A 27,394-nucleotide genomic window follows, 5' to 3' on the forward strand; every position below is an offset into this window, starting at 1 on the left:
TACCATTCCTTGCCTTTAAAACTCAGGGCTCCCTGCACATTGTTAAAACCTCCCGGAGCCCTTTCTGTCCCTGGAGTCGATCACTGTGAAATGAGGACATGTCACAGCATAGCTTATTAGGGAAAGCAGGGTGTTTCCGTTTGTTCGGATTTGTACAGAAAAGGGTTTTTCACAGGGGCTGTGCTTTGACAGTCTCGTCCTCCCCCAGGCATTTAGCAAGGGGCGGCTGACAAAGCTCCTGGGCCACGGAGATCCACAAGGTGCTTGCAGCTGGCACAGATACCTCATTAGAAATTCATTTTTTCCTGTCATAATAACAAAGTGCAGAGCAGCGGTGGCAACATAGTTTCGTATGGGAAAGCACACAAAAGGGGACAGCTGAAAGAAGCTGTGCTTTTCTCCTGTATTTCCAGCCCGACAGAAGCATCTTCAAAGGGAGCAGCCTTGCCCGTCCGCCGCACCCTCTTGGCCTGAATCGCTTGAATGGCATTTTATACACCTACTGCACCCTGGGGCCAGCCAGCCTCCAGGAAACCCATTCACCCGGCCCCGCTCCTGCTCCCGGCGTTTTGTTGTTTCCTACCCCACGGAAGCGGTGGGCAAATAAAAATGAGAGCCCCGGTTTGTGAGCCTCAGCCCTCTTGCAGGCAGTCCTGAAACCCGGCTCCCAGGCAAGTGGAGAGGTCCATTTCTTAAGGGGGAGGATGAAAAACCTCCAAAAGTAGAGAATGACCACTGTCTAACTGCCCTCTCTGTTTATTTGTGTGGTGAAAGTGAAAAAGTAGATACAGGAGGGCAGAAGTGAGAGGAGAGCAGCACGGCTGCTGTGACTGTCACTGTCGGGATAGTGCACAGATGAGGGCTACTGAGGAACTGGAACAGCTAGTCACTGCAGAGATGGAGAGTGGCAGTGAAGCACCCTTCTCATCACAAGCATCCTCATCCACCTCCCCAAAGCTAATGAAAGAAGAGGCTGGGTTTCTAAAGTCAGGGGATTTAATCTCCGTGAAAGTCTAGAGAGAAAGCCTGACAGAGATTGCATTAAAAAATCTTGGCTTTATTTCTGTCCCTATTATTTCTTTTCCATCTTCCCTTTTTTTTTTTTTTTTTTTTTTCCCTTTCCTTTGGAACACCACACGTGCTAGAAAAAAAAAAAAATAAGAGTATGGAGGAGAGAGACAGAAAGCAAACAAACACTGTGGGAATAGGAAAGGACTGATAGCCAAGAACTAATGTCCTGAAACAATGTAGATGCAACTCAGAAACTTCCCTCTCATACACAGACCAAAACCACGTGCAACAATTTCCTTTTTCAGACAATGGGTTGTCTGATTTCTTAAACTAAAAACACATCCAAAAACCAAAGCAAAACAAAACAAAAGAACCTAACAAAAACTACAACAAAACCCCAATAAGTAAAGATTCCTGATACAAAAATTTAGTGTGATCTGTGTAACACATTAACACCAGCACCTCACCGTTAGTCCAATCCTCCATAACACAGCACCAAGAAGCTTTGGCAGAAGTACAGCAAATGAACCCACTTTGATCCCTCAGCCTGGAAGGGAAGCTGCCAGGGAAAGGCACCAGGCAGACCACTGGTGCAAATGCAGTGCTTGGAGTTTTCTGCCAGAGAAATCCCCACTATGCTGTATGTGGTAGCCCAGAGACAGCAGCATCAGAAGTCTGGGGTGGTGTGAGTGCGAGGCAGACTGCAGACTGGGAAACAAAGACCACTAGGCAAATCTTTAACACATTCCAGGAGTACTGTCATCCATGAAAGGATAACATATAGATGCCTTTTCTATTCAAGAATCCAACTGTGGGGCATTTTAGCTATAGACACTGGCAATAAAGTTATGTTCAGGAAATGGGGATTCACTGTACCTTGAATAAATGTTCAATAGTGCCCAAATGTACTAATTTTAGACACTCTCAGAACCATTACCTAGCCCTCCAGAGAGCTCTGGCTTTCTGCACTGCCTAAACGGATAGGGACCAGGATGCCTATCACCTTCAGGCTATTGTAAACTTAGTTAAACTCTTCTGTCCCTCCGTGTCACATCTCAGAAGTCTTTTAGTCAAGGGTACTGAGCGTCCTTCTAAGAAGTGTTTGTAATGGCACAACCAGCAATCAGCAAGCACAGGGGATATTTGGGATATTCTTAATGGGAGTACCTTGGAAGGGCAGGGATGGGGGCACTGGGCTGAACGTGGTGATGCAACTTGAAAAGAAACATAAAGAAAATATCTCCACCATCTTGGTCTGCAACAGGAAATTTAGGAAGGATGTCTATCAGACTGAGTAGGATGTGCACTTAAGGGGAGATTCTGATCTTCAGTAACTTGAGCTGTGCAGATATTTGGGTTGTGCTCTCAGCTCATCACCCAGGGCCTCTTTTGTTCCTTGTCTGCCAGGAGATTTCCAGAGGCTCCTTTGTTCTGCCCAGCTGGTGAGAGTCAGGAGATGGGGGTTGGTTGGAATTGCTATCAGGGGGAGTATCCATATTGCCACCCATTTGCAATAAAAAGGTAATATAGATGAGAGGAAACAAGACTAATCTGGTAAAGCCAAGGTAGAATAATCTCCCTGAGACATTGGACATCCAGGCAATTTTTATGACTCCCCAGGTTGAAACTGAGCTCTAGGTTGCTTACATGCAGCAGGCATAGGAGCTCACAGGAGGGCTGTAGGTGACAGGTGAGGCTCATGTCCTTAGGACTAAACTCTCTTCTCCCCATGAGCTAGTCCACAGCACCCTCCAGGGAAATCTGTGCTTCCCACTGTGCTCTGAAGGGAGGCATGCCTAGGTAAGCACTGCCTAACTCAAACAGAGCTTTGCTTAGGCAGTTACGAGCTGCAGTCCAGGGCTGGGGATAACCATAGGGGGGTGCCTGAGCCACACTCTGATCATAGTTACCAGTTTAGTCATGGCCACCAGCCTCTGATAGAGACAGCTACCAAACAGGAGTAAAATAAAGAGTGCCCATGTAGAGGCATGAAGAGATAATGATAGCTGGCTGACCAAGAGAAAACTTTCTCCTTGTGAAGCAATGTAATGGATCCACAGATGAATCTGCTGCATTTGAAAGACTCCTTCCAGAGATTGCCAGGCCAGTATGCCAAGAATTAGGAGATGGCAAATAATTCAGTTAAGCAAAAACACAAGTGAGCTCAGAATTATTATTGGAAACCACAGATTTAGCACATGACAAACTTGTTATGGAAGGGTTAGATTGGCCATACAAGTTTCTTGGTCAGATTGCCAAAGGACAGAGGAGCTGGAACATGAATTGGGCAATAACCCATGTGTGAGTTTGTGTGGCTGATTTAGAGCAGGGATTTAAGACTCTGTTGACTCCAGCCCCTGGTAGGACACTGCTTAGTGAAGGGTTCAATGTTTTAGAAGGTTGCCCACTTTTTTCAAGGAAGATTCAGAAGTGGTGCCCTGCTAGATACATGAGAAATGTCAAAGAACATATATTTCCACAAAGGAAATCCAGAGGTATTGGGTTGATCCTAAAGTACTCAACACTGATCAACATCACACAAAATAAAATCCTGCTAGTCTCTGGTAACCCTTGGGAAGCAAAGAGTCTCCTCTCATTGCTGGTCTGAGTTCCTTGAGCTAAGCTAGACTCTTGCAAGCTGTCTCACTGATGAGATGGATGCAGTGGTTCCAGATGGGCTCAGAGCACCTCTGTCTGCTCATGCCTTCCAAGTACATCAGGCTGAGACTTCACTGTGTAGGTTGCACTGGTTAGCTGTCAAGTCCATTTTCCTGCTAAATAACATGGTAAACTCCACAATCTGCATCACTCAGTGAAGGCTTAGGGATATCATGTCCCACACTCAGCGCTTGTCCCAGACTTAGTGCACTCACCCCTATGCTTGTTTCCCCTGTAGTGTCTGGGTTGCACTGAGTAGTGTATGCCTGCCTTGTGGTGCCTGGTAACAAGGGGAGAGCAGCAGGCAGAGACCAGGGTGGGAAACACATGGGCACAGAAATAGTGATGTTGGAGGGCTGCAGTTGCCAGTGGACGTCCAAAGTTTATAATTTTATTTGTTGGAGGTTTGACTGATTTATACTGCTCTCTACACTAGATGACTATTCTTGTGGTTAAATACTTATACTCCTTTCTGCTGCTTCTTTCCTGCAATACATTGGACTTGCAGATGGAAAATGGAAAGAGAAGATGTACAGGATGTCATGGGCAGAGCTCAAGAGTGTTATGTCTCATACGGCTAGAGAAGATGTCAAAGTCAGGGTAGGTGCTTCTTCTAGCCTCAGTCCCGAGGGATGAGAACTTAAGACATTTTCTTGGCCTCTCTGATGACCTTTGTAAAGATAAATTCTTTGAGTAGCTTAAGATGGAAGTTACCGGCCTGTGTAGCACATGCAAGGCTGAACATAAGAACGTCTGTGAAGCCTAACATGCTCTCATATTGCTTTCCTTCTTCCCAGCAGACTCCAGCACCACCATATGGAGTGAAAGTGATGGTCCAGGAGGTGACACTTGCTGCCCAGTCTGGGCACCCCAATCACTGTCAGCCATGATGTGTTTATGCCCCCAGGAAAAAGAGCAAAAGACCTTACATGAACCAGCTGTGGGACCCTTTGACATAGTGGGCTGTCATTTAATCCTGGGTAATTGCGAGTGGGTGTCAGCCCCAAAGCAAACAAGGTTTGTGTGTTTTGTCCATAACTGACTCCCAACCTATTTAGCTCACACTAATGTGAAATGCAAAATTCCTCTTGTTAAAAACAGGGCAAGATATGGCACAGAAGAGGCAGGAATCTGCTGCCTGGATTGCACCATATTCCTCTTCAGCACTTTTCCATGCCTGTTTAGCAATGCTTTGGAAGCAGGGCTCCCTGTCCTGGTGCTGTCAGTCTTGTGTGTGTGTACGAGTGTGTTTGTTTTCCTCAGTATATTATTTTTGTACATAATTTTAATTAATTTTTTTTGTTGTGGCCTTGAAAGTAACTCTTCTGAAAGTAGCAGACCCCGAAATTCATTAAATGTGTGAAATGACAGGAGAAAAAGTGTGAAATTGTAACAGTCTGTTTGGGCCTGATTAATAGAAATTTTTCCTGACAATCCCTGGGCCCTTCTGGGGGTCAGTGGAACGGAGCAGCTGTAAAGACAGCAGGAGCAATTTAGAAGCTGCCTGATGGGGGCCATGCAGATTTCGGAACAAGTGGGGAGAGTCCCATGCCCTTGTTCAGGCCAGTGGGAGATGATTGGCCACCACAGTGTTAGGTTATCAAGCAGATTAGCCCCAGGTGTGCTCCCACCTCCTTGAAAGGTTATTTAACCTTCAAGGGAGGTTCTTGCTGTCTCTACTATTTTCGGTCCTCCAGCCATGTCACCCATAAAGCTGATTCTGGTGCATCGCCACATTTCACTGTCTGTGCTTCTGCTAAAGAGCCAAGCTGGAGTGAGGGCAAAGCCCTACAGTGGAAAGAGTTTGCCATTGGAGTGAGGCTGGGAGGAGATAGCTTCGCCTTCTGTCCTCCTTGGTGGCTGAAGAGCTGGGGTTGGGTACAGTGCTAATGCTGCTGCTGGGGTGAGGAGGTTCTCAATGGCAAAGGCAGCGAACACCAAGGACTGGGGAGGTCAGATGGCTGTGCTTGTGAGGAATATTTCCCTGGCTCCCACCAGGCACCCCAACCTGAACTGCTTTTTTCTTCTTTCTTTTTTTTTTTTTTTTTTTTTTTTTTTTTTGCGCAGCTCTATATAGCCAAATGCTTTCACCCTAAGAAAGATACAAAAGAAAACATCAAAGTAAATGTCCCCACACTGACATAAGGCTAGAATAATGGTGACCTAGTAGCTAAAGACTGGGACGAATACTGAAAGTAATTCACTCCCCTCGATAACAATGGGGCATGTGTGACAATGATATATACCAGGAGGCGAGGAGAGCCACTTTTGTTGGGCAGCGATACCCCACAAACCCAATTGTAGGGAGATCAATACTGTCATAGGACAATCATCAAAGACCATCAGCTCATCATATTTTCATACCATAAGCAGCTCAAGGCGCCGGGGCTGCCTCTCCAGCAGAAAGCCCCGCGCGGAAATTTGAAGGGTGTGAAATCGACATGATTAATAATTATAGTTATTAGCACATGTACCAGCTGCTCATGTATGGTTTAGCCCGTGATTTATGGGGCCATAAATGCCCATATCTGCTTCTGACGTGGAAAGGAGAAGGGCACGCAGTCATGGGCAGAAAGCATCGTCCCTGGTGCCAGGGGCTTTCCTCCCCCTCGCTCCCGACAAAATTAAAACAACAACAAAAATGGGCCAAAAAGTCACCTCTGCTCCACAGCAATGGAAGGAGGCCTTTTGTTCCCATGTCTGCCTTAACGGCGGCTGAAACCTGTCTGCTCAATGTCCCCAAAGCCTTTGAAGTTTGGATTGCAGCTAACAAGGGCTAGAGATTTCCCTCCCCCACACAACTTCACACTGTTGCCAGGCTGCAAACAATCACCATACATATTACAGATGAAACCACGAGGACCAACAGCAGAAAGAAAAACTAATTGTCTAGTTGCCAGAAGTTAAAGCTTTTGTTTCCAAATGTAATTTGATTCCTCTTTCTTCCAGCTCCCCCCCAGCCCCACCATCCATTTACAATGTGTTTCATCATAGAAAACGATTTTACTTTGACACAATCTGAAAAAATGATTTGAAATGGCCAGGCAAACAATATCACCACCCTTAGCAGTAGGTATGATGGTGCTTTAACTCTGAAGATTATTCTTGTCTTCTGAAGTCTTGTAATAATGACTTCTTCCCCCTGCCAGAACAAGAAAATCTGTTTAGCACTGCAGAGAAGAACCACAACGTGCCACAGCCCATGAATGTGCAAAATTGAAGCAAAGAGGGCTGCAGACCCATATTTTCCATAACATTCATAGCCATAGACTAGCCATGCCTTGTTCTCAAGCAGAAGCCAAGTCAGTGCCCTGTGCTAGGCGTGCTATTTCCAGCCTGCATTGAAGTCCACAGTAAGGCTGCACCCCTCCTCTGGGTTAAGTCACAGCCCAGTGAATGGCAAACAGGGTAAATGTGTCCCCACTGCCTCTTGTGAAATCTGGTGAGCTCTGCCATTCCATGAAGCCTGCTGATCCCACACTGACTTGATCAGCTAGAAACTTCAGTCAGACGACAGATTTCCTGCACAATGAGCATGAGTAAACTGAGAAAATAACACAGCTCAGTAGTGCATCTCAGGGCTAAAATTTTATCAACGTACCAGAACAGCCCCTGGCAAACTGGAGTCTGGATGTGAGAAGGGAAAAAAACAGGGTTATACCACAGTACTTTCTCTCTCTTCCATTCTAACCAAAAGGTGTGTCAGAATAACAGCAAAGGCAATGGGATGCTAAAAGGATGATTGAATTATTCTGCTTTTAAATGGACTCCATGTAGTTCACACAGTTCAAGGTAGAGGACAGATCAGTATTAATAAAATAACATAGCATAAGTAATTTATTTATTGAATCTCATAGAATTCATTTTGATTTCTTTTCCTCTGGGAAACTGAGTTTTAAGGCCTAAAAATTAATCTGTGTTTGTGCAAAAGGTTTTATTTTTAAAAGCTGGACATATTATAGGAAAACATTTTCACAAATATTTAGTCAAAAACAGTTTTCCATTCAAAAGCTGTTTTAGTGAGAAAAATTGACCAGTCTTTAAATGAAGTTGGTTGACAAGTTCATGGTGTGCTCACCTGTTATAGCCCTCTCCTTTAGAACTGAAACACACCCTTCAAAGGTCTTGTGAGCTTTTATCTGTATGTCTTTATTGGCCCTTTATTTGTGTGCTCAGGAAGGCCCGATTTTTAAAGAGACAGCTACCAGTGGTAATTTGGATTCCTGTTTCTCCATGTATTTCTAAATCTGTATCCTAGACAAGACGATTTTTGTCTCTTAAATTTTAAGTGACGCTCCATGACATTGGATAACGATCAGCTGTAGCCAAACAAGACCTGTGCTCAACCCAGACACAGTCAGTTGGTTGAATAGAAGAATAACTGGGTGAAATATGAGGGCCTGGGAGCAGGGCTCAAACCAAACCATCTAATGGTTCTACTCCACCTTCTATTGCACGAACCTGGGAGCCTGTTTTGGTGAGAGCACAGATGTGCGGGAGCGTCAGGTGGAGGTGCTTCTTGTGGGTTCAGAATGCAGGACTGCAGAGCTCAGCAGGAAAACCAGCATGGGGGCAGCTGGTGTGGAGACATCAGGCAGATTCTGAACTCTTTCATGTAAAGTATTTCAACAGCTTTTGGCAAAGATTACAAATATATAACAAATTTATACGGCCTCCTTGGACATCCAATGTAGAAAGGGGCTTCAGGTTCTTCCCTGTCTCATATTATATGCATGTGTGGCAAGAAACAATCAGACTTTTTTTCTTTAGATATGTGTATACCTACCTGTAGCATGTAGGTTATATATCTATGTGTAGATTAAATATCTATGTGTGGTTTTAACTGACTTTTAAGTATCAGAAAATTCTTAAATATTGGGATATACTGGAATATTTCATCCCATCAGCCAGGCTTCCTACATGGGGGTGACAAAAGTCATCAGTAAACATGAGTTTAATGATTTTTTCATTAAGGAATTTATGAGCAGAAGCGTGTAAATATATGTGTGACCATTTGTGTACATCTCTGTCTGCACTGTATGTGTATATATGTAACACATATAACCTCTCCACTTAAAAAGTGAAAGAAGAAGTAAATGTAGTGACCAAGAAATATGCAAATAAAGTAAGGTAAGCGAATTTACATATTCATAAAGAAACTGCAAATTCTGAACTCTTGGTAGTTCTATTTGTTATGAGCAGCATATTGCCCAAATGGAATTAATAATTAAATATTGTTTGTATTCAATCACTTAATTAAAATTAAAATACTTTTTTTCTGTTATATTCAGTCACATATGGCTTGTTTAGATGAAACTCTCAAACAATATATCAATATGTATTATTTCACTTAACACTGGTTTTCATAGCTGAGACTGTAATAGACTGAAAAATATTTGTTCTTATGCAAAAGAAGTGATTTTACAACACACTAATAGTATTTATTTTAGGGCCAAGGGACGAAAAGTGGGAAGGGGATCCCATAGCAGAAGGGAAGAACAAGATATCTCCCAGTTTTTAAACAAACAAGAAACAATGTCAACTTCTCAAGACAGGTCTGTGAATAGCAGGTAATAAACAGGGAGAACCAGCAATGTTGCAGGATAACGAAGAACAGCCTGTGACATAACTTTGGCATCTGGCTATTTCTCCTGATTTCATAACAGTGCTGTAGCAGAAAAACTGGAGGATATTTTCTGGAGTTATGTTTTTTACATAGCACTTAGAAAAAAATGAGGAAGTATATGACTACCTTAGCAAAAGCTAAGGAGGAACAAAGGAAGGGAGCATTGGGTGACAGAGAGGTCCAAGAAAGCCCACGAGGTAGTAGAAACTGTGTATGTTTATATGTAAGAGCACACATGCACAAGCGTGTGTGTGTCTGTGCTTGTCCATGCATATTTGAGCATATGCTGATCTGTGTGTCTGCAGGGGAAAAGAGATTCAGTAATCTCTTAGGTTACCTTTAACATCAGCAAATTAAATGAGTCATCTAATCTGCACGACTTTGGTATTTCTTTCTTCTCCACTGCCTTATCTGGAGACTTTACTGTCTATGATAGTCCTGACTGTCTAGATAGTCCTGACTAACTGGATGGCTGTGCTGTGAAAGCTGTCCCATCACACCCCTCAGTTCTGCCTCTTCCAAGCACAGAAGCTCTCTGTTTTTCCATGTTTTTTTCTCCTGGACTCATCAGGAAATTAAGCATGGGGGCCAGACAGGATTTAGAATTTGTAGAGGAAGGCAAATTTAGTAACAGCTTTAAATAAAGATTTTAATTATCACAGATAAAGTCAATATAAGTTCAAAACATTTCAGTGGCCAATGGGATCCTGGCTGACTCTGCAAAAGGATATTCCAGAAAATCTATTGGATTTAAAGAAAGTGGACACAGCCATTACTTCCAGGAAAAGAGCTGAGAATCACAGGTGCTGGCCCAAGAGTGGGATAAGGTTTGAGGTAACTGCAGGCAGAAAAAAATCTAAACATCGCTGCTGGAAAACAGAACTCTACAAGGAGCATTTATAGCAATTCAAGACCACTCATAACTATTTAACTAGTTCAATAATATGTTACCCAGCTAGTCTGCAATTTTCCTAAAGAACAGTTATGCAGAATTGGGCAGCTGCTCAGATCACTCAATTCAAAACAAACCATTTGCATAATAAATATTTGCAGAGGAGCAAGTGGGTGGGGTTTAGGCGAGTGCACAGATGAACATAAAAATCAAATATGGCTTGAAAGAAACTGGGCTTAATTACAAGAGGAAAACAAAAAAACTACCAACAACCGAAGCGTGCACACACAGGCACACATATTTCTTCAATTACTCTAAAAGAATTAGTGCAAATATTCTAATTAGTTCATTTGCCTCTTTCCAGGGTCATAGATTTCTTTCTGTTCCACACTGACTGAAAAAAAGAAGCTTGTGGGTTTGTTCCAGAGCATGCCCTATTTCATTTGCAAGCAAATAGTTTGAGACTATACATGTGTGCTTCTGTGGGTGTACAGGGATCTGAGGGTGAATGGCAAAATGCCAGGGTCTACAGCACTGTTTCCAGATAACGTCAGCTCCACAATGACACTCAGGTTAAAAGACAGCTCCAGCTTTTTTTAATATCAGAACTTCACCCACACATTGCTCTTGCACTGAGTCCTAGAATGTACAATGGGAAATTCAGTAGCAGTTTCTACCTTTCGCGGTCACCTTCTGCGTATAGCTTGTCCATCAGTACTGTGATGAACAACCTTCCGTGTTTATACTCCAATTGAATTATCAGTTTCTACCCTGTTTCCGCAGAGCTAGTGGCAGAGTGGAAATAGATCAAAATGAGTTAAAAATGTTTTGACCAGATTCACTTGTTGATTGTCAGTGGCTCAGAAAAACCGGTGAAAAGGAAAGAATTGAGAAGTGAATGTAAAGTGAATAGAGATCAGATCTAGAAAAAGTGAAAAAACAAAACCACCAAACAAATGCCCCAAAAACCAAACCTCTGAAAAACCCAAGCCATCCTTCCTGGATCTCAAGACAAAGAAGCTAAGTTGGGAGGATGCAAGAGAGAAAAGGAGGATGAGAAGCATGGCAGCACAGACAAGAAAAAACATTGTAGTGAGACCCTTGGCATGCTCCCAGCATAAGGAAACTTGATGAACATTTAATCCAGCCACATTCTTCATGGGTCTTCTGCCTCTCTTAGCAGCCCAGAAGCTCATCTATGGTGAGGAAATTAGAAGGACAAGGTCTCCCTGTGTGACCTCTGTCTGGCAATACGTAACACTGACATATTAAATATGATGAATATTTTCTTCAGAACTGAGTTTACAAAAATACATGCTCAGCTGTGGTCAGCAAACAAGACCATAATGTGGTGTCTATCACAGCACAAACAGTGTATTAATGGAGCCATTAATCACCATCAAAACTGTATTAGGAGTGAAGATAGCCAAAGAGAGCTTAACTGACAGCAAGTGGCCATAAACCTGTCCAAAAACTAATTTGATTACCATCATACCAGCATCTGTGCCACTTATGAGGGTTCATTTTTTTGATGAAATTATGTAGACAAGTCGTTCATGCGTATAATAGACATCTAAATCATGGTAAACATGTAGTTGGCATGAGAAGTAGTTAAAGAAAGTGGGACATTGCTTTGCAGGTGAAATTTCAGGCAAAATGCACTGCTGGTGTCACAACAGTTGGTTAGAAAACCATTGTCAAACCCATCTTGCCAAGCCGTGAGTGAGGAATGTTTTTGATCCACATTCAACAGAATAAGCGCTGCTGAAAGTCAGGGGATGTTGGGAGCCTCTAGCTATTTGCAAAAAGGACAGCTTTTGCCAATATAAACTCTTGCTCTTTATCAGCTATAAATATTCCCTACAAACAATCTGTTTTATTCGTAGACAGTTGGACCCATTATGTTTTGGTCTTGACAGACGGGACAGTAGGATGCTGCATTTAAATAACACAGACTGTATAGGAATGTATTTCCAGATGATAACTGAGCCTGGAGCTTCCACATAAATCAGGGGAAGGAAATTATTCTGTAAGAAATATGTTCAGATTTCAGCCTCATAAATACAGAGAGAAACCAAATTTTCAGGGCTTCTTCACTTTTATGTGAGCATTTTAATGATCATTTTAGGCAGCTACCAAGAAATTCACGTTCACTATTAGTAATGTTATGCACAAGAGAAGTCTCTCAGGAAAGTAAAAGATAAGGTTGTCCCGTCTACATGTAACTAAGAGGCTGAAGTGTGAAAAGATCTCTGATTTGGAGGTCAGAGATAATTGGATTTTCTGGCAGAACAAAACTGTCAAATTGACAAAATGAATACGGACTAAAAATCAGTTTCCCCACTTGCTTTACCATGCTGCATAGGGTAGGTAGGGGTGAATGGGTAGCTGCATCAGAGCCACCACTGAAAGGAAGGGACAAGACCTTGTAGCTCAATTAAGAAAATTATTTGAAAGCCAGGTAGTCATGTGAAGCTGTGCCTGCTTTAACTTACCATCTTTAAATAGACTTAGCATGTCTGAAGGTCTCAGGCCATTTCAAATGTGTCCCAGGTACAGGCTGTACATATGCTGAATGCAAAATATAATTGAATATGGGACAGAAAGGGGATCGGTCCCCAGAGAGAGAGAGATTGTTTCTTCAAATGAGATGTTAATGGTGGAGTGAGTGACATTTATCTCCAGTCCTTTTACGAATCACTGAGACACAAACAGAGTACACCTTGCCTTTGCTGTGAGCTGTGCCTCAAGCCGTGGGAAGCTGCCTGCCATTCACAAGCCAGTGCCTTGTAGGCAGCTCCATCTTACCTGAGTTCGCAGATGGGCCATTCCCCAGGTGGGTCTGGCAAAACACTTCTCATTAATCATTGCTTAAAGCCCTCTCAGTGGGAAGACCTCAGGTTAGACATCATTTGGAAACAAATTGGGTGAAAAATAGCTCTGACAATAAGGAGCCCACACAGAATTCCCCTGTGAGAGCTTCAGCGGTGTGAAAACAGACTCTTCCAGGACACTAAATGATCTGTCAGTTAGCAAATGACATTATAATCCAGTTTTATGCTGCAGACAAATCAAAGCCTTTGCTGCCTTTCCTCATTTTTCCCCTCTATTTTCCCTCTTTACCTCCTTTAAAGTGACAAAATATTTCAGTTAGGAGAGATAGCCAAGTTGTAAATGCTTCCAGGGACAAATCAAAGTCTTTCAGGGTTGCATTGTTATCTCTCTTCTTCCTGTGCTATCATTAACAGCAGAACCCCCCACAATCTACCAGGCCCATCATAAGAGAGCATCAGACTCCCCAAGCTCTCCAACCCCACTGGTGCTGGCCAAAGGCTGCAGTTGTGCCCAGCCCTGCCCAGCAGGGATCCCACTTCTGTTCCAGTTGAACTTCCTGTTAGATTAATTTTTAAAATGAAGCTTTAAAATGAGGCATAGAATCAAGTGCTTTTGTGAATGGAAGCTACAGTAACTATTTGAAAGCCAAAAACTTGTGCAGGCTGATTTTATCTTGTTAATTGTTAGTATTTACTTTCAAGCACTGACATTTTGTGCCAGTGGTAATTCTGGGTCCTCAGAGACATTAAGTATGGACCAGCTCCAGGGAACTCAAAAACTATGGTTTTTCTCTGCCTCCATCATTGCTTCTTTTCTCAAGTACAGTGTTAAATTGACTCAGGGTTTAGACAACAGAAAAAAGGAGATGAAAAGGAGATGAAAAGGAGATGGTGGATCTGCAGCATAATTTACTCAAACTGAGCAGAGGAGCAAAGTATCATGTGGGACAAGTCTGACATTCATCACTGAAATAAATAGCCCAGCTACCACACACAGGCATGGATACAGGCAAAACACACTGCAGCAAGGGGCTTAAAAAGCCAGCAATTATTAAAATTCAAGTTTTCCATCTTGATGATGTTCACATTGATTTATCTACATAAAGCTCTGCCTACACATTACACTAGAAAAAATTATGGCCTCATTTTTTATGGGTTCCAACTCTGATGCCCAGTGTCCTTGCACGATATAAGTTTTATGAAGTCTCTCAATTGTGAGTCCTAACACAACCAGTTTTGGAGTTTGAATAACAGAAATGGACATCAGTCAGAATCAGGCAGTCCACGGTCAACTGGGAGTCATCGCCGTATGATGCCAAATGTGCAGCAGCCTGTTGGGGTTTTGCTTCCCCACTGAGATGTCCCTAAGGAATTTAAGACTCCTTGCTCTCATGCTTTTACTCAGGGACTTCTTTGGCAGGCTTTTGTGTGTCATGAATCAGTGGCTTTTGCCAAACAGTCCTACAGGCTCAGCCTTCTTATCCAGGGATTCAATCCTCAAAGATTGGTAGGCCCCACATATTGGGTTACCTTTTCTTTCAGTAGGGTTCATCCAGACATGGTTGAGGGACTCAGTGTAGTCCATACTGGAGTTCCTCACTGAGCCCTGTCTGTCACCACCCTTTTCCCAGAGCACTCCAGAGTGTGCCTCACCATGAATATTTGCTAAGAAGTGAGAACAATGTCAATTATTTAGGAAACACACAGCCCATCTGTACAATTCCTTCTTGCTCTAGGCACTGCCTTGCACCACGAGCAGCCTTGCTGAAATTCAGCTTAAAATTGACAGTATTTCCATGGCATACTGCTGTTAAATTTCCAACTGTGGCCTCAAGGTGCTGAGAAAGGGATACTGATCCAGCGCTCATCCCAATTCAATATGTTTGCACCTCTCTGCTGGCCTCTGGAAATTATGGGGATGCAGCCAAGCTCACTCATCACACAGAATTACTGAGCATGTGAGGGTGTTCTCATGACAGCCCTGCATAGCAGTCAGCAAGTAAGAAGATTTATTGCTTTATTTGACACTCTGTTATTCACTAACTGAGCATGACACATCTGGGACTAGGGACTGCCAGTTTGACACCAATGAGCCTTTTTTGCATTGATTGAGTTTATCCAGTTCATGCTCAGAATACAACCTGGGTAAGGAAGAACTCCCAAAACAGGCTGTAATGGGAGCTGCTGATTGTGCTCCAGGAGAATGTTTTCCAGGAGAATGAATATGATGAGTAAATGACCTCATAAGTTGCAGAGCAAGGAGAGGTGATGTTAGCCACTTCAGCACCATCCTTTTTGTCACAAGGCACCATAATGATGAGAAACCATTTCTTTAATGCTGATCGATTGGTGGAGAAGTACAGATCAAAATGCCATAAATAATAACTGCAATGTATGGGGTCTGAGAGAAATTCAATTATTTTGCCCAGCCCATAGATGACACCATGCAGGACATGGGTTGCACTGCTCTGGACATGATTTTCCATGTGTATCTTGTAGAGCTGGGAACAACAATCTCCCATAATTGCTGCTTTTCTTCTTTTACTTGTGGGACAAGTCAACCTGCACGCATGGGACTCCAGCTTGCCCTGAACTAGACATAAAATATGAAGAACCAGGAAAACTTGACTAATCTTACACAAAGCTTATATCAAGCTCAGAAGGCACTTTGGTTACGTAGCAGTTTGGGCTATTGCTGGACAAATGAAGGAAGTGACCCTTTATGTGACAGCACAACTCTGACAATGACTCCTCCTTTTTTGGGTGTTTAATCAGAACCCTTTCTAAACACTCCTGTGAAGCACAAAGGGAAGCCTCATGTTTCCTAAATGGAACATTTTAATTTTTTTTTCTTACTTATAATTAATCCCAAGCCTGCAATTAAACTGCCCCCTATGCTGAGGAGTTCTAAGACCTTTTTGTTGCTGCTGTTGTGTAGATTTAGAAAGGGAATTTGCTCAGCAGGTGAATCCAACATGAAGTTGCAGTTCTTTTCAGCCACCAGATCATGAAGGGAGACATTTCCTGTATTTGATATATAAAGGTTGATGTGAAAATATATAATCAAATAATTCTGCAGAGAAGTTATAGACAGGAAAGGGAAAAAAGAAATAAGCTGTCAATAATAAAATATATAAGTAAACCAATCTTGTGTTTTGAATCTACAGTACTGCATTTTGTTTTGGAGTGCACTTAACACTTATCAAAGCCATCAGGATGGCAGCACTGGCATGAAGAGCTGGTCTGAGATGGCCCCAGAGACCGAGTGAGGATCAAAATGCTGGGACACACGGGCAAGCATTTTAGTGTCTGAACAAATTGTGTCTGATTTGCTTTTCCTTAATGAACCAATCTTGTTTCTTCATAAATCAGTTTTTCCCCCCATCAGACGTGCCCCATCCCAGCAGTTTGCAAAATAGCACCAGGGGTTTCTAATACACAAATTCTCAAATCACAGTCATTGTTGAAAGTCATGTCATGCTGTCTCTCTAAGGCAGGATCTCTCTAAGGCAGGTTTCACTAGAGCTACTTGCTTTGGCTCTGCCACTCCAGAAATACCTTATCAGATGGCACACCAGATCTGTCTAGTTTGTTATGGGTGATTGGGATCAATTACCTTTCTAAATCAGGTAATCCAGACTATTTAGCTCCTTGTTATCTCTTTTGTTATAAAAATGGGATCCAAAACTGGTCTCGGTATTATTCCTGTCAATTTTTCATTGCACCTTAATATTGTTTATTTGACTGTAGTAACACATGGTTATTTTTCTTCTAATATGTCTAATATTTTTTCCTTTAATAAACTTTTCAATTCTCGCACCACAGTTCTTTTGCCAACATGCTATATATTATCATGCATGGGCTTTTATTTTGAAATTGTCTACAAAAGAAAATTACACAAGAAGAATCATTTGGCTTACCTAAAACACTTTATCTACACAAATTATGTTTCAATTTCACATTTTTTTTCAACTGATAAGACATAATATAAAACAATATAGCATTTGAAGACAAATCTCTATATCTCTAATTTTTAAAAGAAAATATTTTCAAATGCAAGATGCATATTTAATTTCCAAATCATGCACACTGAATACTGACAGAATTTATCTTTTTCAGATTTTTTCCAAATTTAATTGATCAGATCTTGTGAGATATATTACTTTTTGGAGAGCTGTTTAGTCTCCACACACTGTTTGTCTAAGTAGCTTTGCAACATGAAACATAATGTGTGTCACCTTAGGAGACACCATCATTAGCTTGAATAACAAAATGACATTTATTCTTTGTTTCCTGTCTCACAGTATTTGTGATTCCTAATTCTCATATTCTTTCATAGCATTTTGTGTCAAGCCATATGGAAAATCTGACTATATTAGATCAAGGAACTCTCCATTACTTTTTATGATGTTGACACATTCAAATATGGTAAATACAGGACTGTTTTTTATCTTTGAATGGCAAAGTCTTAAAAACTGAAGTACTTTGAAAAGTAGAAGGTTTCAAGATGCTTCTTCCATAATCAGACTTCCAGTAAAGACTCTTATATGTACTACTTTGTATTTATGGCCAATAGATTTTATTTCAGTGGAACAAGGCTGTCTTTTAGGCACATTTAATATCTGTGCACTGGCCCACTCTCAGGCTGGGGACTCTGTAGTTCATGCACTTTGGAAAAGCTGTGAAGCTCTGTTTTTATTCATGAAATTTCACATATTTCCAAAGACAACAGAAAATTTCTCACATGGCTATTTTCAGTGTTTTTCATTCATCCTTCGGATGTCCCAATTTACTTATTGACTCACTCATCTTTGCTGTAGCAGCATATGAAACACAGAGTCCACATGACATGATTTGGGGGTCCCCTTGTTCATCAACTGAGTCTGGTGGGTGACCTTTTAATTCTGAATTTTTAGTGATTTAGTGATCTGCCAAGTTCCAAGGTCAGTGTCTGAGATTTTTTATGTTTTTTGCTAGAAAGTAGCACACCCAGGAAAGATCTTGCTGTGATAACCTCTGCAGTAAAGCTTGTTGGAAGGACAGCTTTCCTACCAATCTGGGTAATCAAGGAAGTCATTAGGGGTTGAATAACTTCTAAGTTTAGGAGATTTTCAGAAGTTCAAGAACCCTCAAAATATAAATCCCAAAACCATATGGAAAGAACACAACAGTGAGTCTCTGAAGGGAAAGAAGCTGCGGCCTGGAAGGACTTATATATCCCAAGGCAGGGAGCCTAGACAACAAATGGAAGTATGGAGAGCCTATGGAGACTGTTACAGAAGCCTTAGCATGGCAGTCACAGATTTCCAGGTAAAATAATAAGGTCTCAGTGTAGCATTCAAAGTTGAGATGAGAAATGGTACTCAGAGAAGTAGCTCCTCTCTGTTAAAACACAGTTCCTAGAGGAAATTTAAATGCTAGCAAACTCTGGCACATCTTACCACATACAGAGGCCAAGCCACATGTACAGCCACCTGCCCCACCCTCAAATACACGGCGTTTTAGAAGACAGGGAAAGGCAGAGGCAAAAGGCAAGGGGCAAAGCAAGGGGCAGGGCAAAGCAAGGCAAGGGGAAAGGGAAGAGTTACAACCAAAGAGGTAACCCCTCCCCAAATTTTAAGATGATTTAAATGGTATGATCAAAATAAAGTTCATAAAGAAGTATTGTGTGGTCTCGACATCTAGCGCAAATCAATGCAGATAGTCCACATCACCTAATTGTAGGATCTCAACTGCAAATTAGATGAAACATATTTAATGGAGCAGAATATGTCCTGCAACTAAAGGAAACCCTGAGAAGCCTGATGAAATGCTAACAAAACATCCTCATAAGTGTCTCGTTCCCACACGACCAGAGGCAGAGGGTTATTGCTGGGAAGCACAGTGTGTGAGAGCCATACAAAAAGCATATTTATTTTGTGGAAGAGACTGTATCTGTCTTTCTATCAATAAATGTCTGAATGTTTGAGCCTTCTCTGCTCACACCTGAGACTTCTCTCTCTCACCATAATCTCTCAAATATCTCATCAATCTGTCAAAACAAAAGTAAGTGATCCATTTTTAACTTCAGGGAGGAACTAAATCAAATTGCAGTTCATACTGATCTAAACCCTAAAGCTTCACTGCTGCTGTTAGGGTGATCCTGGGGTGTGTGCACCCAGACAGACCTGATCATGAGTTCAGGGATTACAGAGAGGAAGCCCATGAAAGCAATTTCAATGGTAGAAGAATCTCAGGAGATAAATCTCAGGAGATAAAATCTCATGAGAGGTTTTTGTTTTTATTTGGAAGAAAAGTAACTCAGTTAGATTAGCTTTTCCTGTTGCTTTCCACATCTCTTTTATTTCTGGGTATGGAAATGTTTTTCATAAGGCTCATACACAAGCAGAAGAACTAGGAGTATCCTAATTCCTGGCATCCTGACATTTTGCATTATGGCTGGTGTGAAGCAAATCTGCCTGTGGGAGACAAAAGACTCACACATGTCCAAGGAACAGATCCTTAGGGTTCCTGTGCTTTAAGTATGCTCTTTTAATTTCCTCTAAATTGCATGCATTTATGCTAAATGTCTTCTACAGCCTGTTTTCATTGAGACAAATGTCTGACTCTGGGCAGGCTGGAAACAGTGATTTCAAGAAAGAGCTCAGTGTTAATGCTATTAGGAATTAACCTCTTTTTTCCCAAGATGTTACATGATTAAAACATCAAACTAACTTCAGTGCCAGAAATGTGTTAACTGCTGCTTTCTGCCTCCAGCTGTGCTGAGCCCAAATACACTACTTAGGGTGCAAATCTCTTCTTTGAGAATAATGATTAAGGGTTTTCTAACAAGTATATTTTTCTTTCCTATTGCAGCATGGAAAGTGACAGGCAGCAAAGGGCTAGACTAGAAGGGTTAACTCAGGATGCTGTGGGCAGGGAAGGGTGGAAGTATTTGCATAGAATAGCATCTGGAATCTACACGTCCTCAAATACTTTGAGGGGGGAAGCTGTTTTTCCACATTCATTACAGCCTGGTAAGGAAGAGGAGAAAAGAAACAAGGAAGGATAGAAAAGGAACAGGGGACTCCTTTTGTATCTGTGTCCAATATGGTTTCTTTTGATTTTTCATTCTCCATAGTCAAGAGCTCCCCATGGGTTCTCATCTGTTACCCAGGCTTTGCCATACCTGCCTGCCTGTGTGAAAACGGCTCAGCTGCCGGCACTGGATGAGGCTAACAGATCACATCTATCTCTCTGGCATCTACTGAGCACACAGGGCTCCAAGGATCAAGCCCTGGACAAGAGCACAAAAGCAGGTCTGTATAGAAGCAGCCAACCTTCTGCATCGTCCGCGGCTCATTGTGCGGACACCGAAGGTCAAAACTTGCCTGCATTCCTGCTTTCCCTACACAGTTCTCTGTGTGTGCCACAGGGTGCACAAGAAGGCAGTACAAGACTACACCACACTGTTGTTTTACTTCCTCATTGTGTAATTCATAAGATGAAACACATTTCAAAAGCACTGGAAAAGTGCGTATGTATGTTTTGTACAGAAACAGAGATTATGAGGATGGATGCAGACATGGAAACAGAGATACACCCTTGCTATCTTAAAGTACAATGATTCTGTGCAACTGTGCAGATTAAATGGGATTTCACATTCCAATAGGTAGGCAGTAAGAGCTGTTTGGCTTTCTGAATTTGCATTCAGAAAGGGAAGAGGAACAATGAATTAGAAATGTAAATAAATAAAAATCTCCCCTGGGCGAATCTGTTGTCAGTGAGGGAGATGAGATTAAAAAATTCTGAAAAACTACAGTAGAAATCCAAAGCTCAGAAACAAGATTTTTAATTACAAAGGTCAGGGCATGCATATTTGAAAGGGAAAGAGAATTTTTTCACTTCTCTGGGATAGCACCAAAAGGGGGAAAAAGAACAGCAAAACATGAGAGGAGAGAATATACGTTTTGATGGTTCTACCTTATACATGAGGTCAGATGAGTTCAATAAAACAACACATTTGCAATGACCAGCCATCAGTCCCTCTGAGAGTTCACTCATTGATCATCTGTAATATTTTTCAAACAGAAGTAAATCAGCTAAACTGGAATAATTAGGAAGAATGCCTGGACACTTCAGAGCTTGAATTTATACTGTATGTTGCTTCATAGTCATCAGGGTTTCCCTCTTCTCTCTCTAGTCAGCTCCTGCTTTCCTTCCTGGGAAAATTTCACGTTTCCTCTTCTATCTGATCTCCTGATCAGAGTCTTGTCCTGTAGTCTCTGTTTTTGTAATAGATTCCTCTCTAGACATCGAGAAATGCATCAGGAAGTCCAAGGGCTTTGTTTTCTCAGCCCGGTATATTTTCTAACTACCTTTCATAATGCCCTATTAACAACCTCGGAGCATATCCTTCTCTTCTCTTCTCTTCTCTTCTCTTCTCTTCTCTTCTCTTCTCTTCTCTTCTCTTCTCTTCTCTTCTCTTCTCTTCTCTTCTCTTCTCTTCTCTTCTCTTCTCTTCTCTTCTCTTCTCTTCTCTCCTCTTCTCTCCTCTTCTCTCTGTTTTCTTTCTTTCTTTCTTTCTTTCTTTCTTTCTTTCTTTCTTTCTTTCTTTCTTTCTTTCTTTCTTTCTTTCTTTCTTTCTTTCTTTCTTTCTTTCTTTCTTTCTCCTTCCCTCCCTCTCTACAACCCCTCCTTTTTCCTTCTTTTCCCACTGTCTCTATAGAGCTTTTCAGTCTCTGTAAAGGAGCGACCAAAGAAAGATTTGCTGTCCCATTCGTTCCGCACTGCCCCCATAAAAAGCAGATATTTTCAGGTTGACTGAAAGTTTAACTTTGTTATTTTTTTTTATTTTTAAAGAAAATCCAGCGTGACATGGCACGCGTTGGTGCCCTTGCCACTTAACAAATTACTTGTTTTTTTGACCTAAGTTAAATGCTGTGCAAATTTCCCTTGTCCACGTTTTCATTGTGTGCAGACTTCACTGATAAAGAATAAAGAGCGAACTTCTTGGCACTTTTTAGCCAAAGCTTCCTCCATTTACAACACATTTTTTTCTACTATGTCTTTAATGACACGAAAACCTGGATCCTCAGCTGATGTAAATCGGTCACTACAGGATTGCCTTCCACAAACTCATGCTGCTTTACACCAGCTGACTGTGGCCCCGACATTCAGGCAGGGCTCCAAAGTTCAGCATGGCCTTCATTTTAGGCTGCATATCCATTTTCTATCCCAGGAATGAAGTGTGTTTTACCAAAGTAAATCACCACCAAATGCTTCCTTACAAACAACCAAAAAGCCAGTTGCACAGGTATTGATGAAAAACTCAAAGCTTTCACTGTTTTTGCAGACACAAAACCTGATTCAGCCTCATTCACACATGAAGCCCAAGGGCTGGTGTCCCCACAGGCAGCTGGGAAAGCTGCTCCAAGGGCCAGAGCATTGGTGGATGCCTGCTGTTACCGCTGTCCATGTTGTGCTGCAGGTAGCAGGGGACAGAAGGGTCACTGATATGACTGGCACCCTGCTCCATAGGTGACCATGTCAGGATAGAATTTTCAGGACAGAAAATTCACCAGAGACCCACAGAAATCAAGATTTCCCTTCATGGTGCAGCTCTTCCCCTCCAGTAGAGTGACTTATTGCTGTACTTAAACCAGTGTACGATCAGCCCTGAAGGCTGAACTGGCCGTGCATGGGCTCAGCCCCTCCCATCAACATTCTTTTATTTTCTCAAACATGCCATTTAATTTTCAAAAGAGAGAAACACTGTATAGTTATAAATCTAATCTCTCTCCCTGCGTGCTGCTCTGCCTCTGCCTGTGATTTAGGGCTCTGGGTCAACCTGCCCCAGCGCTGCTGGCAGGTGGTCTGGCCTGGGGAGGGGAGCTGGGCAGCCCAAGGTGAGGCAAAGGCTCCCTCTGCTCAGCAATGGCGTTTCATTGCCAGCCCCTTGGAGACTCCTGTGACAGTCCTTCCCATGACAGATTGCTAGCCCAACAATGAACCCTTTGTGCCCTCCCATTACTCCTGCAACCCCAGCTTCCACCAAATTTACACCCTCCTCACAATCTTCCATCCTCCGGAGAAAGCAAAAAGCAGAATAAGTAAGTGCCACTCATCTTTCTTAGGAACTGGACTCCTTCAACTGGGAAAGCCTGGGACTTTATACAGACTTTTTTTTTTCTTTTTTTTTTCTTTTTTTTAAATACAGCAGCATCACAGCAATGCATCTGCAAAGCTGTTTTGGAATGGATAAATCATCTCACTTTGCTTTTCCCCACATCCTCATATGAAGACATGCAAAAAATTATTGCTTTATAAGACAAACCAGTCTGATGTCCTGGTTGGGAGCCAGAACATCAGTATCTGAAATGCCATCTTATATAACAGTGCATCAGTACTTGTTTCTACAAGAAGAGGCAAGGGTCCTTCCAGGGGCACCTTTGGTGCCTGGGCCTGTGGGCAATGCAATTAGCCATGGGATAAGTTCCTTCACCATTCTGAGTTAAAATTAGTCTTGTCCATGTTGGAGAATAAATTCCATTTATAGCATTTATAGTCTGCACCCATTAAATTCAGCTTTGGGCACTTTGAGGGGGTCTGCAGTCGCTGGAGACAAAACACTGCAGGAATGAGCACATGGCAAGAGGCTCACCTCAGCAGTAACTGCAGGGTCTCTCCTGCTGCCCTCTCCCCCAAGTCTGTGCTCTGTATCTCTCTCTCACCATTGTTTTCCTTTCCTGGGCCCTTTCTGATGTCAGTCAGGAATGTCAGGGGTCTGTGCTGGGAGAGGGGATGGGCTTCAGAGGAGGTTGTCTAAAATGGGCACTATGAGCAGGGCTTAGGACTGGCTGGGAACCAATCCTGTGGGGCAGGGAAGGGGAAAAGTCTTGGGAGTGCTTTTACAATTTTTTTCACTTTTCCAACCAGCAGTAGTTGCTCCAAACTCTGCTGTATAAAGACACAGGCACTTTATTATCCCAAGAAATTGGATTATTACTTGGGGCAATAATTGGTGCCCTCTCTTCTGTAACCAATTAATGAGGTTTAAAGGGGCGGGAGATGGAGCTAACAAAGGATGAGACAGCAGACAGAGCACATCTGTGCCCTGGCTGCTGAGAAGCCAGCACAAGGGGCTTGGTTTGCTCCTGCTTGTCTTTTTCCTCTGGTTGCAGCTGCCTTTGTCAATGCATTATCCCACACTCACACTTACTGGGCAGTGAGAGGAGCACTGGGGAGGAGTGTGTGTTGCACAGGTGTGTCTGTGTATGTGAGCAGGTCTGCTAAGATCAGACTCAAGATTCAGTCTTCCTAGGAGTTTTGCAGAGTGCAGACTCTTGGAGAAGACTCTCTATTTTGGGATATCACTGGGATAAAACACACGGATGCTTACTTCTCCCCCTGGCTTATCCCTACCTGGTTTTCTGCTCATACAGTGAAGGTTATGCTCATACATGGGGAGATCAGGGCTCTGGTCTCAGCAGCTACAGGGATGTGCCTGTGCCAGCTCCTGCCCTGCTTCTTCAGGCACAGTCAGACACTACCAGGATTTCAGATGGCATCTGGGTTTCAGGATTGGCATCACCAGCTTTATGTTCATCTGTAAAAGGGACAAATGAAAAAAAAAATCAAAATCAACCAAGGGCATTTCCCTCATCTCAGAAGCAGCTTTTCAGTAGTGTGGCTGACTATGAACAACTGAATGGCTACATTGAAGCTTTTTCAGCAAGATTCCAGGGGCTCCACTCTGAAATTGCCTGCACTTACCTGCTCATTTGCACACTGAGTTTCCTTGCATTGCAAAACCAGCACATCCTCGCCTTGAGCAGCCTCTACTTTTCTATGTGAGCTTTCAAGGCACAGTGATGAACAGCTATGGAAACTTTTCTCACCTGCAGCTTTTCAGTTGCCTGTTTTAAAGCAAGGATTCATTATATTCAGGCAACTGGTTTTATTCTAAGAGATATTAAAATCCTTTAAAAATCTAATCTGAAATGTTATGCACAGTCTCCATTTAGCTATTGCTGAACACAGGAAAGAAAGAACTACTATAGACAAACAAGTTAGAAATGAGTTTACTTGTTCTCTCTCCTGAAGTCACTCATTATGTTGTGCTGTGACATCTTTTGTGGGATGATAACTGACCAGTCACTCTTGGAACCCACATCTTGTCTCATCTCAAACGTGTCACTCCTTTTGACTAATAGTCTTTAGTTTTTTATGGGATTAACACACTCTTAATTTCAGTGACCAAATCAATCACAACAAACTTTGTTTACCAGATTGTTCCTTGAAGGGGATATGCTGTGCACTAGGAGGAAGAAAGTTGTATATAACAGTAAAACCAGAATAACAGCAAACAAATAAAGAAAAAGAGCCCTTGTTCATAGGACAACCAGTCTGGGGGCTGTGTGGAATAGGAATAAGCTGCTGGCCAAGGCTTCCCTTTGCAACTCAAGCAACCTGTAAAAAGACACCTTCTAAAACCACGAGTCTTAGTTTCTGCCTTTTAAGTTTATTTTGATCCTGAATTGTGTGGAAGAGATTGACAACTTGTAGCAGTACATTCAAGCAGGGAGTGAAGCTCTTTATACATTAAGAACAGCTTGAAGTCACTTAAACCCACTGATCTGACCTATGCCTGATGACACAGCACTGTCACGTTCAGAGATGTGCCTGCAAGGCCAGTCAGCATAAGGGAAAAGGCCTGACAAGAACATGACAGCAAGCAGTGACCTGACAGCATCCCCTTCCTGGGCTGTCCGGGCACAGTGCTGGTGCCAGGGGAGGCCTCTTGCCTCCTTTATTAAATGATTCAGGAGTTTGCATCTGCACATCAGCATCACTGGCAGCCCTGCACTGGCATGCCAGCAGTTCCCCTCCAGAATATGCCCAAAAAAATGGGCAATCTCCTGTTGACCCCATCAGTTTTCAGTACTCTGCCCCACTCTTCTTAAATAAAATCACTTCAAAGACCCAAACCAGATTGATTCACATGTGAACACTGCCCAAACTGTCTTCCAAGGGGGCAAATACTTGTCTTACGTTCCTTTGAACCCACTATTGCCCGTTTACTTGTATTTACTTTGCATGGCCCGTGGCTGAACCATGGAAATTAGAAAACAAACTCCTATTCAGCAAGTCATGTCAAAGGTGACCGCTGTGCCAGAGAGTCGACTGTGGGACAAACACTCCCCTGATCGGAGGCCTCTTCTGCAGCGCTGCTGTCTCCACAGTTACATACCTGTCTGCAGAAGCCTTTAGTTTATCTTGTCTATGCTGGAAGTCCTAGACGATGCCATCAATCTGAGAGATGAGAGGGATGCTCCTTTGACACTCGCACAATGGCTGCGGTGCGACAGAAAGCGAGGGGGCTCCCCTGCGAACCGCCCCCCTTTGAGCCGCGCGAGGCGGGCCCAGGCCCTCGCCAGCTTCACGTCCAGGTCTTGTGAAGCCAAAGGCAGGGTGGGAGAGGGCACCTTGCACCCCTGTGGGAGCCCAGGGCGGGCTATGGGCACTGCAAGGCGCTGTGAAACACAGTCTGGCTCCAGCTCCTCCACCGGGATGAGCCGGGGGCTGGCTGGAGCAGAGGGTGCAGACTTCCCAGGGGCACAGCACCAAGATGGAGTTTGCAGTCTGTGTCTCTACAGCTGCGTTCCCAGAGACCAGTCAGGGACTCACATTCACTGTCAAGAGCAACTTGGTGAGAGGGCACCTGAGTGATAGCTCACAGCCCTCTGGCCTCCAATCCCAAGTCCCGGAGAAGCAGGGGCGGGTGTCTCTGCAGATGGTTAAGTAGCCAGCTCTGCTCCCCAGGGGATGGAATCTGTAAAGTGCCTAATAGCCTTGGGAAACAAATGCTGTGCTTTGGTATAATGGCTCCATTAAGATCCCATTTACCAGAGCTCCAAGACAGAAAAATAACCCAAATACATGTTATTATAGAGCTCTCTAACCCACTTCCAGTAGGTCTACTTGTGTCTCTTTAGTGATCAAGTGATTTTTGAGACTTGCTGGCATGGCCAAAAGAATACAGCAGTATAGCTTGTCAGCAAAACAGGATTCCCTGTCACTTTCTTACTTTTTAAAGGCCCTTGGAGGAGTCTTAAAAGTATTACAGGGACATAAAAGGGAACTGGATGATACTGCAGCTAGCAGCCTCTTGCTGAGTCAGTGTGGGATTGTTAAAGTGGTGATGCTGCATGGTGCAATGCAATCCCCAGACACAACTGAGCATCTCAGTGTACTTCAAGCCAAAATATTGCTTCACAACTCCTCACCACAGCACTGACAAAAGCTCTCACCTGCTCCAGCATACTAATCCTTCCAAATCACTGTGGCTTGGCTGTCCTGTGCTGTGGAAAGCTGAAATTCAATAAACTTCAC

General features: G+C 42.9%; 1 long non-coding RNA gene across 2 annotated transcripts in view; it reads right to left on the minus strand.

The window, feature by feature from the left end:
- The window catches only part of LOC135298125 (uncharacterized), a 34,363-nt gene extending 7,954 nt beyond the window's left edge, over positions 1 to 26,409 (minus strand). Inside the window, exons 1-3 of one of the 2 annotated variants that reach the window (XR_010360109.1) lie at positions 26,253 to 26,409; positions 24,425 to 24,608; positions 20,403 to 21,741 (exon numbers count right to left, since the gene is read on the minus strand). This is a non-coding gene — a long non-coding RNA (uncharacterized LOC135298125). Of the gene's footprint in view, positions 1 to 20,402; positions 21,742 to 24,424; positions 24,609 to 26,252 lie in introns of those variants that run through there. The other variant, XR_010360110.1, reaches the window with a different exon arrangement.
- Between the last annotated feature and the right edge of the window lie 985 nt (positions 26,410 to 27,394).

The sequence above is a fragment of the Passer domesticus genome, chromosome 3, assembly GCF_036417665.1.
Source record: "Passer domesticus isolate bPasDom1 chromosome 3, bPasDom1.hap1, whole genome shotgun sequence".
NCBI classification, from domain to species: Eukaryota; Metazoa; Chordata; class Aves; order Passeriformes; family Passeridae; genus Passer; species Passer domesticus.